The sequence below is a fragment of the Solanum dulcamara genome, chromosome 10 (assembly GCF_947179165.1).
Source record: "Solanum dulcamara chromosome 10, daSolDulc1.2, whole genome shotgun sequence".
NCBI classification, from domain to species: domain Eukaryota; kingdom Viridiplantae; phylum Streptophyta; class Magnoliopsida; order Solanales; family Solanaceae; genus Solanum; species Solanum dulcamara.
The window spans coordinates 13440868-13458299 of NC_077246.1; positions in this window are offsets into that span (position 1 = coordinate 13440868).

Here is a 17432-nt window from a genome sequence, read left to right on the forward strand (position 1 = left end):
ATGACAACATAATTGATTCCTATATTCATAATTCTAGGATAATTTGTCTTCGAATCAAACGCCTCTAAGTATTGTTAGGAGAGTAGTAATTGAATTATAATGAGATAAATAAGTAATAAGAATATCATATAGAGATTGTGTAAAAGGTCAATAATTAACAAGAAAATACAGAAAGTCCCCCTTTAATTTTTACCTATTATTCAAGTAAACACCTAAAATTTGCGGGAATTTTATTACCGCGCGAAATTATTTCAAACCACAATAAATACATTATTTTTGCATCAGTTGTATTCTCAATGCCTAAGCCTGTGTCTCATCTCCGATTAATAATATTATTATTTATTTATTTACTACTCATTTAATAAAGGTCGAAAAAATCTTGACCTGCTTACATTTTTGTAATGAACCTCCTAGTCATTTTTGCCTTAATGCCTTCTTTTCGTCGTCTAAAGCATTTCTGTAGCGACCCCAAGTCATTTATGACATGCTGGCACTGATTGTTCGGTTGACTAGTCGTTTGTTTGGATTTTAGGCCCATTTTCCTATTTTGCAACTTTTGAAACTTGAAAAGTTGACTTCGGTCATAACTTCAGGTAAACGACTTCAGAACAAATTTTTGAGGGTTCTATCGGCTTTGGAATGGTCAAATTAGGCTAGTAACATGGTTTGCACGAGTATCAAGGCATTCGATGCGAATTTGGGGTCATTTGGCGTTTTAGCCTTTGAATTTGACCTGAGGTTGACATTGGTCAATATTCTTGGAAAACGCGCTTGGATGAAAATTCCATCAGCACGGTTAGTTCTGAAATGTCGAGTTTGATCTAGAACGATCTTTCGTTTGCTTTCCGAGCCTTTCGGTCTAATTTCGAGGCCCGTTGTGGAATTTGGCTAAAAATGGCATTTTGGTGTAGGACCCACTTTTTGATAAAATGACCTCATATGAAACTTTTGAATGAGCCATTAAGTGCAGAACGTCAAATTTAGTGGAGTAGCATATCTTGTTTGCGCGCACGGGATTCCTTTAGAATCCCGAGCTCCTCGTCGGAGACTTGAACTATGCCGAAAACTCCATATTACAACATTACTGGTGCGGGACTTTTTTGCCCCATCACGTTCACGGGACCCTTGCCGCGTTCGCGAAGAGTTATTGGGCTGCCTTCCGCATTCGCAGAAGGTCTGCAGCGTTCGGAGAGGTCAAGACGATTGTCTTTCAAGTTCCCGGAGGCCCCTCCGCATTTGAGAAGGCCAATCTTTGAGACCTCCGTGTTTGCTAAGGTCATTTGTGGCCTTTCTTTTTAAGTAAAAGACCTCGCGAACAGCCCTCAATTCACAATTTCAAACATCCATAACTTGAGCTAAGAGAGTCCAATTTGGGTGATTTCAAGTCTTGTGCATTTGGAAACTTCGTGGCTACGTGGGTGACTAGTTGGAAGGTGTTGTAAGGGCTTCAGTTAGGGTATTAGTAGTGTTTTAGCTGTTGTAAATTGTGGGTTTTGAGCTTAAATTGCAAAATTGTTGCATGATCATGTTTGGGCTATTTCAAGCCCCAAATTGTGTTCCATTTTAAAACACAAGTTTGGGGAGGTAATTAGGATCTCTTTACAGAGTCAATTTTGTAATTATCAAAGCGGGTCCCATATTTTCATTTTTGACTCTGAAATTGGTGTGTCTCCGATTTTGATAATTTTAGTATCAAAATGACTGTATTAACGTTGTGTACCTATATTTGATAGTGTGGTAGCGTTCAAAATCCATTTGTAAGGGGAAGGCTCCGATTATGTAATTTTGGAGCGCGTGATCAGCCTACAAGTAGACTACAGCTTTCCTCTCTTTAGATTGAGCTTGAGAATGTGAATGCTTATTAATTAGTTGGAATTTGGGTTGGGTAGCTATTGAATCGTGCTTAGACGCTTAGAAATCATGTTTTAGGCCAATTTCAGGGATTTACCGGGCACTTGTGAGCATGTTACTTGCTTTTATTGTTCATTCATGCCTTGTGGTATATTTGAATACTTGGTTTCTTATTTATTTGAAGCATGTTTGGCCTTACACTAGGTTTTACTAGTACTTGCCTTAGAAAATGCATGATTCAGACTAGATTGGCCTTCGTTTTGCTCTGATGTCGCTTTGGCCGACTTAGATCCTTGTAGACTGGTGTAGCATACTTGAGTTTGATAGTATGAGCCTTATCTAGGAAGCACGCTTGCTCCGATGATATTCTATCTTTACTTTCCTAATTCTGTGATTTTATGAGTTTCGACGATGACACCGGGTTTCGTTCTGTGATTCAAGATTGGTTTTGGGTTCAACTCAGATGGTAAAATTAATTGGCTAGGTATGGACGGTGTTCCACGAAGATTAGTGACTATTGACTGTTGGGAGTACTTGCAGTAGCTATATTGTACTTTTGGCGAGCATCCAAATTCAAGCTCCGACCTCGACCAATTGACACTTTCAAAGAGCATCTGATTAGAGGTCTGGCCCCGATCATTCGGATACTTAAAAAGAGCATCTAGTTAGAGGTATAGCCTCCGCTTTATTGATACTTTTGATCGGTTACTTTGATACTTCTGATGAGCATTCAGTTAGAAGTTCGGCCTCCGTTTTGTCAGATTCCACTAATTCAGTTTGAGGTTCTGGTTCTATTTTTTGGTGTTAGGTTCTCAGATTCAATTCTTGATAGTTATAGTTATTTTGTGTACTAGTCAGGCTTATGGGGGTCTGTTCGTGTCACGACCCAACTTAGGGCCTAGTCGTAACACGGTGATTAGAATTTTGAAGGACTCCAACCAAGCCTTTTAACATAACATTCATGAGCATACATAAGGTAAATTAAGCAATAAAGCTAAATCAAGATACGAAAGCAAAATCTTAGATAAAGCGTAAGTCTCAAACGAGAAACGACAACATAGACTATTTTACTATCTAACATGCCTCTAATACTAGGTGGAGGCATGAGACAATCTCCCAGCTCACACAGTAGACAACATATAAGTAATGAAGCACAATTTCAAATGTGAAATAGATGTCATGTCCTCGGACTATGAGGACTCACCAACAAGAAGTTAATAGTAAACTCTAGCAACGAGTAGGAGGAGAATAAACGTGATCATCGGTCCCTACATTATGATACAATGTAGGTAAAAAGTATGCATTAGTACATGGTATGCATTAAGTATGTAAGAATGTGCATGAACAATAAACATAGGGCATAATCAATATGAATCATGGATGCAAGACTAATATCTTTAAAACATGAGTGAAATCATGAAAACATTAAAACATTTATCTCGTTGGTCAATGCATCAAAGAATCTCATAATCATCATAAGAACTCATAACTCAACTGAAACTGTGTGGGATAGGACCTTTAACCGACATATAAGACCATGCGAGCTAATACATGGAATCTGAAGACTCCTGCAGTAGTAACTTGCTGGGGCATACTCCAGTAGTAACTCTTTAACTGGGTTATGTGGATTTTGCCACATTGACATATGTAAACCTACGCGGGCAACGTAGTTTGGGACTAAAGGTTGCTATTAGGATTCCCTTGGGTAACTAACTTCGTTATCGGACCGAACTCCATCTTAAAGTCCTCTCGGTACTTGGTCAATATCCCAATGGAATTCATAAAACATGATCATAGACATCATAGGGAAAGATAATAACTAATATTGATCCATCTTTATAAATATATCATAAGAATAGCATATCTAACATCATCATATTAAAAGCATAGGATTAACTCATATAACTCATGCAATGTGAGTGTAGCCTTTTTATCATTACATATCTTTGATCGTAAACATCTTTAGGGACTTAGCTTGCCCTATCTTTTACTTTGCTTGAAACATCATAGAATTATCATTCATGAACTTCTTTGCATAAAACATCTTTAATTCATAGCATAAAGCTTTCATAGAATATAACTTAAAAAACATTTTTAATTCATAGCATAAAGCTTTCATAGAATATAACTTGAAAATTATGATCATATCTCATAAATCATACTTGAAACTAGCATATATTATGGGCCATTAAAATTCAACTTTAAATCATGCAACATGATGTGAATTATGCATAATAAGACTAATAACATTGAATAATATCATAATTGAGATGACCCAACAAAAATCATGCAATTAGGGCTTTTAATTTAAGAAATTAAGAAGGGATCTTTGGGATTCCACGGGTAAAAGGTACCCATGGATGAAGTCCCACATACCTTGACCTTGATGAGCCCTAAATTGAAGAGAATGAAAACTTGACCTTGAAGAACACTTTTGAATTACTTGAGGGAGAAAAAGGACTTGAGAGAAAACCTCGGAGAGAGGGGTTATGGATTTTTGGGAGTTATGTTTAAGAATGAGAGGGTTAGAAGGTTTTAGGGTAGTTAATAGGTATGATTCTAGCCTTACAAACCGTCCTCATTTATTACAAAATATAGGAAAAAGACTAGAATAACCCTCATTAAAACCGAAGATTGGGGCTGCACGAAGGATCCACCACGGCCCGTGAAACTCACCATAGTTTGTGGTGGTGATCATGGTCAGTGCCTTGGACTTGGCTAAAAAGGAAATCTAGAGGGCCCCATTCACGGAGACTATAACAGTCCGTGAAGGTCACCACGGCCCGTGGTAGGGGTCGTGGTGAGGAACCTGACATGAGAGTCTGCAAGAGTGATCACCACGGGATGTACCACGGTCCATGAAGGGAAATACGTCCCGTGGTGGTTCGATCCTGGTATTGTCCTTGGAAAAGTTTTTAAGGGTCTTAGGGGAGGGGTCACCACGGCTAGTGGTTCTCACCACGGCCCGTGGTCCCTGCCGTGGACCCTTCTCTATAGGGTTCTTGTTGATGAAACTTCACCACGGTGGCACACTACATACCTTGGTTCTCAATACGGCCTTTGATGGCATCCATGGTCATCACCTGGTGCCAAAAAGTTGCATTTTCTAGAATTTCAATTTTTTTCCTCGTTTTTTGACTTTTCAAACTTTTGAGGTCTTACAATTCAAATATTTATTTAAACTTGCGCACGAGTATATCTTCTGGCTTATGGGGGTCCACTTAGATATAGTTAGCTTGAGATTACTTTAGTTAGGATATTTTCTACACTCGTGTGCATTTCATTACTTTACTTTAGACTTCTATTCGTGACCTCTGTTCAGTTCTATTCCTTCTGTTCATATTACTTTTACTTTTCAAGCTCAGTCAGCCTATGATGCCTATTGGATGTCTGTTATTTTGGAACTCATACTACACTCTGCATCTATTTTCGTGATGCAGGTCCGAGCAATAGTGACCATTGTTAATTCGAGCTTGCAGCAGTCTGATGCGGAGACAGGGGTGAGCACTTGGCATTTCGTACTGTTTCGGTCTCCATTTGTATATATATTTGTCTAGCCTTTTGCTTTTGAGATAAGTCTTGTTTCTATGGTCCATTTTTGGGACTTATACTTTTTTATTTAGTCAGATTTGTACTTGTGACTTCCAGGTTCTGCAAGGGATCTTTTGTATATATATTTTGGCTTATTTCCGCTTATCTATCTTGTTTATCTTATATGTCTTAGAATTGCTTATTCTTATTTAATTTTTACCCTTAAATCCATTACTTGTTGTTCGGAGTTGACTTACCTACTGGTAGATTATAGTATGTGCCATCATGACTCGAGAAATAGGGTTGTGATAATTTTAATGCAGAACTCCTTTCAGATTATTTATTTTACTCTACCCTCTCTAATCGATTAAATCTTAAAGCATTCTAATAGTCAAAACAAATTTACAATTTCACAATGGTAATTTTTGAATTGTGGAGTCAAAACAAAGAAGTGAAGGCTTACAAGTTAGTGACTTCTTGATTTGAACGAAAATTTTGATAAAAAAATATTTTTTTATATATAGTAGTAATTTTTCAGGAAAACCTTTTTGTCATGATTTGTTGTACTATCTTTGTTATTTTCTTGTTGTGCTATCTATTATTCATGCGTATATAGGATTAGTTTAAGACTGACTGTGGTTTGAATTTTTCTCACCGATGCCGTTTTTAAAATATGTTTGCAACTGCACTTAAGGGTTTGCAGATCAGTTGTTTTCATAACTTTTAAACCCAAAAAAATTGAAGCTAGTAAAGCTAATAAATAAAAAATTCGTTGAGGATTAAGATTTCTTTTTTTGGTTGCAGATGAAAAGCTCTTCAACGACTATCAATTGAGATTTTGGAAAAAAATCAATTTGGCAGTGTCATAGCATTTTTACACTGGATTAGAATTGTATTATTACTCCTCCACGCACTCACCTAATGTGAGAACATATCTACTGTGAAAATGGGTCAAAAATATATTTATTTTGGTTTAAAATGATGTCATGAGGTGATAAGACTCTCCCCCCCCCCACAAACTTTAGGCGTCTAGTTAAAAAAAGGTATAAATTAAGGGGGAATATTATTGTAACACCTCAATTTTTTAAAACGTCTAAATTAACTCTTATCTTCGCGGTAAGACAAAGAGGGGGGAGTAATAAATTAAGAATGATGTGGTATGTCATATTTTAAGTTTTCAAGTATTGTATCTCAAGTTTTGAAGTTAAGCAAGTGGCAAAATAAAAGTTGGCGAAAGTTATCGTAAGTTTCTTTATAAAGAGTTCTCTGATATTTGGGTCAAATATATTGGAGGTTTTCTCTCAATATATAAAAATTTATGAGGCCCAAAACATATCAAATCAAAGATCCACGAGTCTAGTTTCCAACGAACTAAACCGTTTGTCCATATGACTTCAGAATAGATAGATATGCAAGTTTTTGTGAGACTACACAAGTAGGTACCTCAAAGTGGGTCCCCCTTACTCTAAGTCGGTTTATCTTTATATACAGCCATCTCCTTCATTTTTTTCATTGGAAATGATCAAAAACCCATAAAATCAGAGAAATTTACCCCCTAATCACTCTTATACATTGATAATCTCATCTTGGATCTTTAATGGAAATCGCTCTACGTTGCGAGCTCGTCACTTTGGCATAGTTTTTTTTGTATTTTGTGTGGTGCTTCTCTTTTGGGGTTTGGACAGCAAGAGTTCCAGGAGATTATTGATATTGGGCAGTAGCTACGGAGTTGTATTGGTAAGGTAAGGATCCCGTACACTTATCTACTTGTTAAAACGAGATTCTAAGCTTCTAGTTATGAAAAGTCATACTTGTTGATGACTTTTAGTAGCTTCTAATTGGTTTTTGTTTCGTTTGTTGTTACTGTAAGGAGGTAGATTTTTTAGCTTTAGAATTCAATCCACTTTGTCAAGGAAATGTTCCCCCTACGACCCTTATTCACAATTACGTGTTCTAGTATCATTTTACAGCTTTTCGAGCCACTAAGTGGTGTTTTGGATATCGTAGCTTTAGACAACCCCTTTATCTTACTATGTTTGGTTATTGTTGTTGTGTACTGATGGTGTTGAGGTGATGGAGGGATTGGGAAGATTGTGAGATTCTTATTGGAGTCCCGTACGATAGTTATTGATTGAACGACGTGAAATACAACTTGTTATATACCTCGGGAGCTTGTCGCTCTTTTGAGATGTTATTGGAATGTATTCATTGGATATAGCTATTATTTATTACTCTTATTGGCCTAATTTAATAATTTGGACTTGGATGGTTGCGAGTGTGACATTGATGCCGTATCGATTGGTTATGGCTCATTCTTGCAGCCTTTTTGATTCTCACATTTGTTGTATTACAATTGGTTGGTCAAGATTCATTGAAACACCTTTGGGGCTTCAGTTGAAAGGTATGTTAAGGCTATTTCCATCTTTTGGCATGTTTCCTTAAAGTTTAGGAGCAATACGAGAAGGTTATTGTTATCGTTGTTATACTTATAGCAAAGATTGTTAGTTGTTGGCTGCCAGAGTTATTGTAATCCTTCCTTGTTGGGATTTACATTCTGTTAGTAGAGGTCCTATGTTGGGCAAGGGTTAGAGGTTATTCGTATATGTTGCTTATAGCTAAATTGCTCGCTTTTTGCCTATTGAATTGTTATTGTTTCCCTTGGAGCTATGGTGGTTAGCCGCAAGAATGTGACCTTTGCCTAAGAAGGCTATGAGTTGCCTACGGGGATATATTGATGCCTGAGAAGGCTATGAGTTGTCTACGGGGCTATATTAATGCCTATGAAGGCTATGTGCTGCCTATCGAGCTATGTTGCCTAAGAGGGCTATGAGTTGCCTACAGGGCTATATTGATTCCTAAAAAGGCTATGAGTTACCTACGGGGCCATATTAATGCCTAAGAAGGCTACATGTTGTCTACAGAGCTATGGTGTTGCCTAAAAGGGCTATGAGTTGCTTACGGGGCTATATTGATGCCTAAAAAGGCTAAGTGTTGCCTGTGGGGCTATGTTGTTGCCAAAAAGGTTATAATTTGACTATGAGGTTATATTGATGCCTAAGAAGGCTATGTGCTTCCTATGAGGCTATATTATTGTCTAAGAGGGCTATGTGACTGCCTACGGAGCTAGGGGACTACCGATAGGGGTATATAGACTGAATTGGCACCTTTTAGGCTTATGGGGGTAGGTAGGTGGTCTTGTTTGTTGTTTGTACCTGCCGAGCGTATAGGGGCTTAGTTAGGTTGTTGTTTGATTATTTTTGGTATGTTTAGATTTTGGAGCAAGTCAGTAAGCTTATCTTATTCTTGATTTCCTTACCTGATTATTTTTAGTATATCTTGATACCTGCTTAGTCAATTGCCTTTCATACTTGGTACATTATTTTGTACTAACGCCCCATTGCCTGAGGACGCTGCGTTCATGCGTGTAGGACTTGACAGGCGGCTTGATAGACCTCCCCAGTAGCACAGTTGAGTTCTAGAAGGTTGGCTAGTCCCTTTCTTCCGAACCTGCCAGATTTTTGAGGTTTGTTAGATTTTGTTGTATGTATTTTTGGGTAGGCCGGGGCCCTGTCCCGGTAGAATTTACTACTCTTAGAGGCTTGCAGACTAGTATATGGGTTTTATAGCTACGTTATGGCCATGTTGGCCTAGTTTATTGGTTTGTTGAGGCTTGTTAGTTATTTGATGTATTATCTTGATATATACCTGCTTTCAATTTCGGTATAGACATCATAGTGGCCTCAATGGCTCAATTAGGACTGTGCTAGTTGGCTATTTCTTTATATGAACTATTGGGAGTACCTTTTTCTTTTATAGATCTGTTGACAAGGCCTTGCCCGCCGAGGGCTTAATTTTTAAGCCAAGATATACTTGCTTGTTTTCTTGATTGCATGAGCTGCCATGCGCTAGTAGCAAATGGTTCAGCAGGGTTGAACTGGGCCTAGATTTTGGCATTAGATGCCAGTTGCGGCCCTTGAGTTTGGGGCGTGACAGTTATGTATTTTCTTTCTAACTTTATGTTTGTTATAACCATTATTAGTACATTTAATCTGCATTTCTCTATTTATTTCTAGAAATCTTCAGATCATTCAAAAAGTTGGAAGAATAACATACGTCTAATAATTTTGAGTATAACAAGTGACTACAACCTAAGTACTCAAAGAATTAGATTTTTTGAGTAGTTATGCAAGAAGATAAATTGTGTAATAAGTAAATCAATACGAGTATTTTAGCAAGAAATTTTGTTTAAGGAAGACAAAAATCACGACTTACTTCCTATAGGATTTTTCCTAACTCTGGACTAAGCTCGAGCAATTTAAGGCTATAACAATCCTTGTACGCATAAGGAATTGTTCTCAATAGTCTGTGTCTCTACCCTCTTCTACTCTTCTTGAATAACTCTACCCAATTAATGAAGTCTGTTTACAACAGAAAGCAACACTTACTACCATCACCTAAAAATGTAATCAAGATTTTATCTTGGAAACACACAAAGAAACTAACTATTACAATTCAATTTTTTTTATAGATAAAACTTCAAGATTCTTACGTTGTAGCAATTGCTTTTCTTGGAAACTCATTGCGATGACTCTTTCACTCTGACGCTTCTCTTTTTGGGGTGTGGCTAAATTCCAAAACTTTATATCATGTTGTATTTACAAGAGTAATCTAGCCGCATACAGTTTCTCAATCCAATCAGTAATTGATTCAAGACTTTTCATAAATCCAATTCTAATTTGACTTGATTTCCCTCAGTTCAAGCGTATGCAACTTCTTCTCTATTAATTCCAAGCTAGATTCATGTTTCAGTTTTGGATGATATTTTCATATCTTGAACTCTAGTTCCTAGTAGATTTCATTTGGGTCATAACTTCAATCCTCCGAATTTCTTGAATTAGCTTCTTCAAGACATTCTTCAACTTTGCTAGACGAACAAGTTCTCTAATGACTTCCCCCACAGTGTTGTTAACTTCTTCACTTTCTTTTGGAGATTTATTAAGTGACTGATTCTTGAATATCATTCTCTTTTCTTCAATCTTTCTTGTACATATGAATTGTCATTTGTACAATATTTATACATTATCAAAATATCATATAATCTTGAATATAAATTCAGAAATCAAGGTTGTAACACCCCCTAAAACATTGTATGTGTTGTTTCAATTCTCGGCGAAAATGATACTAGTTCTGTATTTTGGGCATAACTCTTCATAGGATGGTCCAAATTAGGTGATTCAAGTTGATAAAGAAATCCAACATCATTACCTACAATTTCGTGAAGACCATAGCTTAATATTCGGAGGCTAAGTAGGTCAAATAATTTAATTTTTGCAAGATTTGGTGTTGTGATGAAGTGGACGTTTGTAGAAGAAAAATCATATCTCACTGTAGGATGATCTAATTAGGTTGATTCTTGAACAACATGAAAGGAGACTTCTAGAGCTACAATTCATATGAGACACCAAATCCTAATTAGGAAGTTATCTTGTTCAAACGTAGCTGTGTAAAATGGTATTACATAAAAAGAAAATTTATCTCACCAACCATGAAAGATCTAGATCTATTTGATATCACCAATGACATCAATAGTTCTCCATTTGGCATCACCCATGATATTACAATCCTCCATTGAATTTTCAAGATCATTCTTTATAATTATTTTATTTACTATTAGGTCTCTCCTTCACACCTATAAATACCACCTTATTTCCGTATTTTGTTCATCAAACTTTTTCAATCAACTCTTATCTCTATACACTTCTTTACTCATTGTCAAATATAGTTTTAGTTTATAATGGTATAGAAATACTATTTTTGTGATTCATATACTCTGGGTAGTACACAAAACGCTCCGACGAGGAGAAAATGCTAGGGTTCAAGAATTTTCATTGAGCTATTTGATTCTGAGTAAAGATTCGAATTCCAGGTATGTAAGGCTATTCATAACATTGGATTGAGTTCGTCCATGCGCTCAATATTTAAATTCATCGTAATTGAGTTAGAGTTGAGTTTTACCCTAATTCTTGAATTCTAAATGAGTTAACTCTTCTTATATTGAGTTAGATATATTTATGCATTGAGAATATTATTTTTATCTCTCATATTATTGAAATTATTATTCGTGGCTACTTTCTGATGAACCCTAATTGATTTGATGTTTATGATTTTTTTTCATGCGTGTTTTGAGTAAAAATGTTGGGTTTTAATATGCATTGACAAAAAGAGTAATTTGAATTAATACTATATATGTATTTTGAATTTATACTATATATGTATTTTGAATTTATACTATATATGTATTTTTTTGAGTTTTGAAAGAGCAAAAGCGTTGAGTTTAAATGAATTTGATTCTTTGGGTTAAATGATATTTTGAGCAAGATATTTTAATGAGATGTAAATGATATTTTGAAGTGTAATGGTTGATGAAGAGGTAATGATGATGTTGCGTTGAGATGAGTTTGATGTTTTAAATTAAATTACAATGAGACTAGATGATGAGGTTAATATGAGCATATGTTTTGGGAGCAGTATTGAGAACCGAGTTGGATAAGAGTTTAATTGACTCAAATTCTAGAACTACATAGCTAACGTAGGATGGAGGTTATGCCTCTTAAATCTCAAAAAGAGGACTTTGATGATTGGATTCAAGATGGTGATGTCCTTTACCTTGGAAAGATATTAGATGGATGTGGCAATAACATCGCTTCATTGCATCATCACTAGCTCATAAGTGATGATTTTTGGTTAGAGAAACTCCCAACTGAGTAAGCATTTCATTTTTTAAACTTGCAATGCATATTGATGTTGAGATGATGTTGAGTTCTGAGCTGAGTCTTCTTGAGAGAAGTATCTTGATATCTATCCTTACTTTCCTACCATTTTACATACTCTACATTTCATGTACTGACATCATTCGACCTGCATCATTTTATGATGTAGATACAGGTGTTAAAGATCCTCAATAGGTATATCGTTGAAGATCATTACTTTTCAGCTATTTGGTGAGTCTTTCTTGTATTCGGAGGAACTCTTTATCCTTTCATTATTTTTAAGTGTTATGTTTCTTTTGAGATAGCCATGTATATGTCATTGGCACAGTCTGATAGTGTTAGAGGCTTCATAGATAGAGTTTGATAATGTAATTGGAGTAATTTTCCATTGAAACTACTTCTCCTAAGGATTATTTCTTTTCTTTGATGTTGATGATGGAGAACTCACATAAGTATTCTTGTTTTCACTTAAGTCTTCCGCTGATGAATGAATGAGTGATGAGACCAAGTGATTCTCTTGGAGACCAGAGATGGTTTTTAAGTGTCGGCCACACCTAGGGTGCCCTCTCAGAGCATGATAAAGGCATGTCTCAAAAAAAAAATCTTATTTGGTAATGACAAAATTATAACAGTTTCATACTTCTTCATGTGCAGTATGTAGCCTCATCAATCTTCATGTGTTATTTGATGTACATCTTCTCCCTTAATCATAGCTTTTATGTTGATAATCTTCTCGTTGAAAATTCTCCTTGAGAATTAGCTTTCCATATTGTTCAAAACTTTCAACTTCATGTTGATCCAACTAAGATTAACTAAACAAGATGTTAAGCTTTCATTAGTTCACCCTTAATTTCATCAATATTTGTAAGCTTTCGAAATCAGTCGACTTAAACAACTTTAACTTCTTCTAGCCTTGTACATAGCTAGGTCTGCATGATTAAGCACAGTTTGTAGGCTTACTTAATCATTTGTAGGGGCTAACCTTCCATTCATTGCAATATTTTAGATGACCAATTTTGAGAACTTGGAGCTTGTTTGGATTGGCTAAAAGCTAATGGCTTTTAAAAAGTAATTTTTAAAGTGCTGAAACTTATTTTAAAAATAAGCAGTTACATATTTTTAAAAAATGTTGAAGCTAAAAATATTATTGATATATTTGGTACATAAGTGTTATTAAGCACTTTTTTTGGTTAAAATATCTAAAGCTATAAAATATTAATTATTTATAACATTTTTTTAAAAATGAATCAAATTAAAATTAATTTATATTATAATTCAACTTCAATTTAAATTGATTATTTATGTTAATTTATATGTATAAATTTAATTTAATTTTTAAATTATATAATTTCAATAAAGCACATGAAAAATTTGGAATACTTTTTCAATTATATTCATAAAGAGTAATGGCTGCCCATTATTTACATTTCTTCATTACCACAAATTATTTATAAAAAAATAAAAGAAGAAAAACATAATATATAAGAAAAAGAAGAGCAAACAAGAGGAGAAAATATGAGAAAAAAGAAAAAGAAAAGAAGAGGAAATAGCATATATGAAAAAAATGAGGAGAAGAGAAAGATATTATTAGGATTGTTGTAAATAATTGGTGGATGTGGATGTCCTATGGCCCACATGTACTGTAGTATATCTACATTTTCAAATAACTTTAAGCTTATAAAAGGGCTACATTGTATATGAAATAAAATACTCAATAATTGCGAGAAAAGTTACTGCTACTTTCTTGCCTCATCCTGTTTTCCTCTTCCTCTTTCTTTGCTTTTTCATTAGATCTTAATATTCTATCTTTATTTTATAACACGTTATCAACACGAATCTCTAATCATTTTTCTATCCTACTTGAAATCTCAAAATACTAAATGTTTGAATAAGCTCCATATTAGAACTATATGAAGGTAAACACATTCAATTACACTAGTGATAGCTGAAAAATGAAAAGTCAACAAAAGGAGTATTTCAACAATTCAACAAAAGCTGCAACAAAGGGAAAGCAACAATTGTAATGCAAAATTCAAAAAGGTAAAAAGAAGGAAAAACACGTATGCATTTGAAAAGCAAAAAGTTGACAGAAAACGCGTAATTTCTTATGCGTTTTTGTCTCCTATAAATAGAGGGCTTCTTGCCCTCATTTAGATCCATCCCAGAAAGAGAGAGTAAAAATACAAAGAGAGTTATATACCAAGATAAATATTGTAGTCTTGAGTATCCTCTTTAATAGTTGTTCCTTTTACAAGAGAGAAGTGTTAATTATTGTTTTCTCCTTGTATTTGAGAGTAGTGTACTCCATATTTTAATAGTGAGATCCTTCTACCCCGTGGTTTTTCCCTTCTATCTGTTAGAAGGGTTTTCACGTAAAATTCTCGTGTCCAATTTATTTTTATATCAAACTTTAGTTGTGGTGTTTACTCCCCCCAACAATGGTATCAGAGCCCTCGGTTATTCTGTCTGTTTTTTGCGAAGGTACTATTCGTTAATAGTAAATTTTTGTAAATAGTAAATTTGGTGAAAAAGTACTATTTACGTAAATAGTAAATTTCGGCGACGTTACAGTTTGTCATAATTATTTACAAAAATATTCAAAAACAATATAGAAAGGTGTGAAGCAAAAAATAATGTCGAGTACAATAAAGTTTGACGTTAAAAAATTCAGTAGGACAAATTTCTCATTGTGAAAAATGAAAATAAAAGCGATATTGAGAAAAGACAGGCCCGCAGACTTTGCTGATGACAGCAAGTGGAACGACATAGACAACAATGCAGTTGCTGATCTACACTTGGCACTAGCTGATCAAGTATTGTCTAGTGTGGCTGAAAAGCGGACGACGAAGGAAATATGAGATACTTTTACGGGATTGATGAGGCCAAGTCTTTGCATAATAAAATTTTCTTAAAAAGAAGATTGTATACTCTTCGAATGGCAGAGTCCATGTCAGTTACTGAACACATCAATACTTTGAATACTCTGTTTTCACAACTTACAACAATGAGTTGCAAAATAGAAGGGACTAAACGTGCGGAACTTTTATTTCAAAGTCTGCCTGACTCGTATGATCAACTCATCATCAACTTGACGAACAATACAGATAGTCTAATTTTTTATGAAATGGCAGCCGCTGTCTTGAAAGAAGAAAATAAGCGCAAAAATAAAGAAGACAGACAAGCAAGTTCATAACAAGCTGAAGCTTTAATGATGGTGAGAGAAAGATCAGCGGAACGTGGCCCCAGTGGGAGTCACAATTATTGAAGATCTCAATCAAGAAGTTAGAAAAATATCAAGTGCTACAACTGTGGCAAGAAAGATTGTCGGTTCAAAAAGAAGAGTGAACACCCTGAGCCATTAAATGCTCAGGGAAATGTTGCATGTACCTTGGATGATGGCGATATTTTATGTAGTGAGGCAATATCAAATAATGAAGGCAGAAAATATTTCGCTGATCTCTGGATCCACGGACACAGAAGCAACATGGCACTGACTTCCCAGAGAGAATAATTCCATAATTATAATCTTATCTCAGGAGGGTCTGTGTTCATGGGAAACGATCATGCTTTGGATGTTATTAGTATTGGGTCCATCAAAATAAAGATGTATGATGGCACAGTACGCACCATCCAGGAGGTACGACATGTAAAAGACTTGAAGAAGAATTTATTGTTTTTGGGACAATTAGATGATAATGGATGTTCATATAAGACTCATGGTGGAGTCATGAAAATATCCAAAGGAGCGCTTGTAGTGATGAAAGCGGAAAAACTTGCTGCAAATCTATATGTACTTATAGGTGAAATACACCAAGAAGGAGAAGCATCAACCGCGTCAACATGGTCATTTGAAGAATCAACGATCATATGGCATCGTAAATTTGGCCATATGTCGGAACGAGGTTTGAAGATTCTTGCTGAGCAAAAACTTCTTCCAGGGCTCAAAAAGGTTTCACTACCCTTTTATGAGCATTGTGTTACCAGTAAGTAAAATAGACTGAAGTTTAGCAGTTCCTCTGCTAAAAGTAAGGAAATATTAGATCTGGTCCACTCTGATGTCTAGCAAGCACCGGTGGAGTCCCTAGGAGGAGCAAAATATTTCGTGTCATTTATCGATAATTACTCCAGGAGAAGTTGGGTGTATCCAATCAAGAAAAAGGCAAATGTTTTTCCAGTTTTCAAATAGTTCAAAGCGCGGGTGTAACTTGAATTTGAGAAAAAGATCAAGTGTTCAAGGACAGATAATGGAGGAGAATACACTGGTAATGACTTTAATAACTTCTGTAAATAAGAAAGTATTAAATGGTAGTTCACGGTGGCATATACTCCACAATAAAATGGAGTAGCAGAGCGGATGAACAAAACCTTGTTGGAACGAACAAGAGCTATGTTGGCAACTGTAGGGTTGGAAAAACCATTCTGGGCAGAAGCAGTCAAAACTGCCTGTTATGTGATCAATCGGTCACCATCAACCACAATTGATCTGAAAATGCGAATGGAGATGTGGACAAGAAAACCAACTGATTATTCTCGCTTACATATATTTGGAAGTCTTGCTTATGTTATGTACAACACCCAAGAAAAATCGAAGTTGGATCCAAAATCCAGGGAATGCATTTTCTTAGGGTGTGCTGATGGAGTCAAGGGGTATCGCTTGTGGGATCCCACAGCCCGTAAGGTGATAATCAACAGGGATGTTGTATTTGTTGAAAACAAGATACAAGCAAAAGAAGGTAGCACTTCAAAAGAAAAATCAAAAACTACTACAGTTGAAGTTGAAGAAATAGAAGTTCTAGTTTCTTCTGAAGTAGCACTAGAGCACGAAGAACAAGACCAAGCTGAGATCAAAACTCCACAAGTTCGACGGTCAACTAGGGAGAGAAGAAAACCAACTTGACACTCAGATTATTCTATGGAGAGTAATATTGCATATTGTCTACTAACAGAAGATGGAGAGTTTTCAACTTTTCATGAGTCTATGAAAGGCCAAGAATCATCTCTGTGGGTGACAACAATGCAAGAAGAAATTGAAGCTCTTCATAAAAATAAAACATGGAATCTCGTTCAATTACCACAAGGAAGGAAGACCATTGGAAACAAGTGGGTCTACAAGATCAAATACAATGGTAATGATCAAGTGGAGAAGTATCGTGCAAGATTAGTGGTGAAAGGATTCGCTCAGAAAGAAGGTATAGACTTCAATGAGATATTTTCTCCGGTGGTTCGACTCATAATAATTGGAGTGATCCTGGCGATGTGTGCTATATTTGATTGTACTTG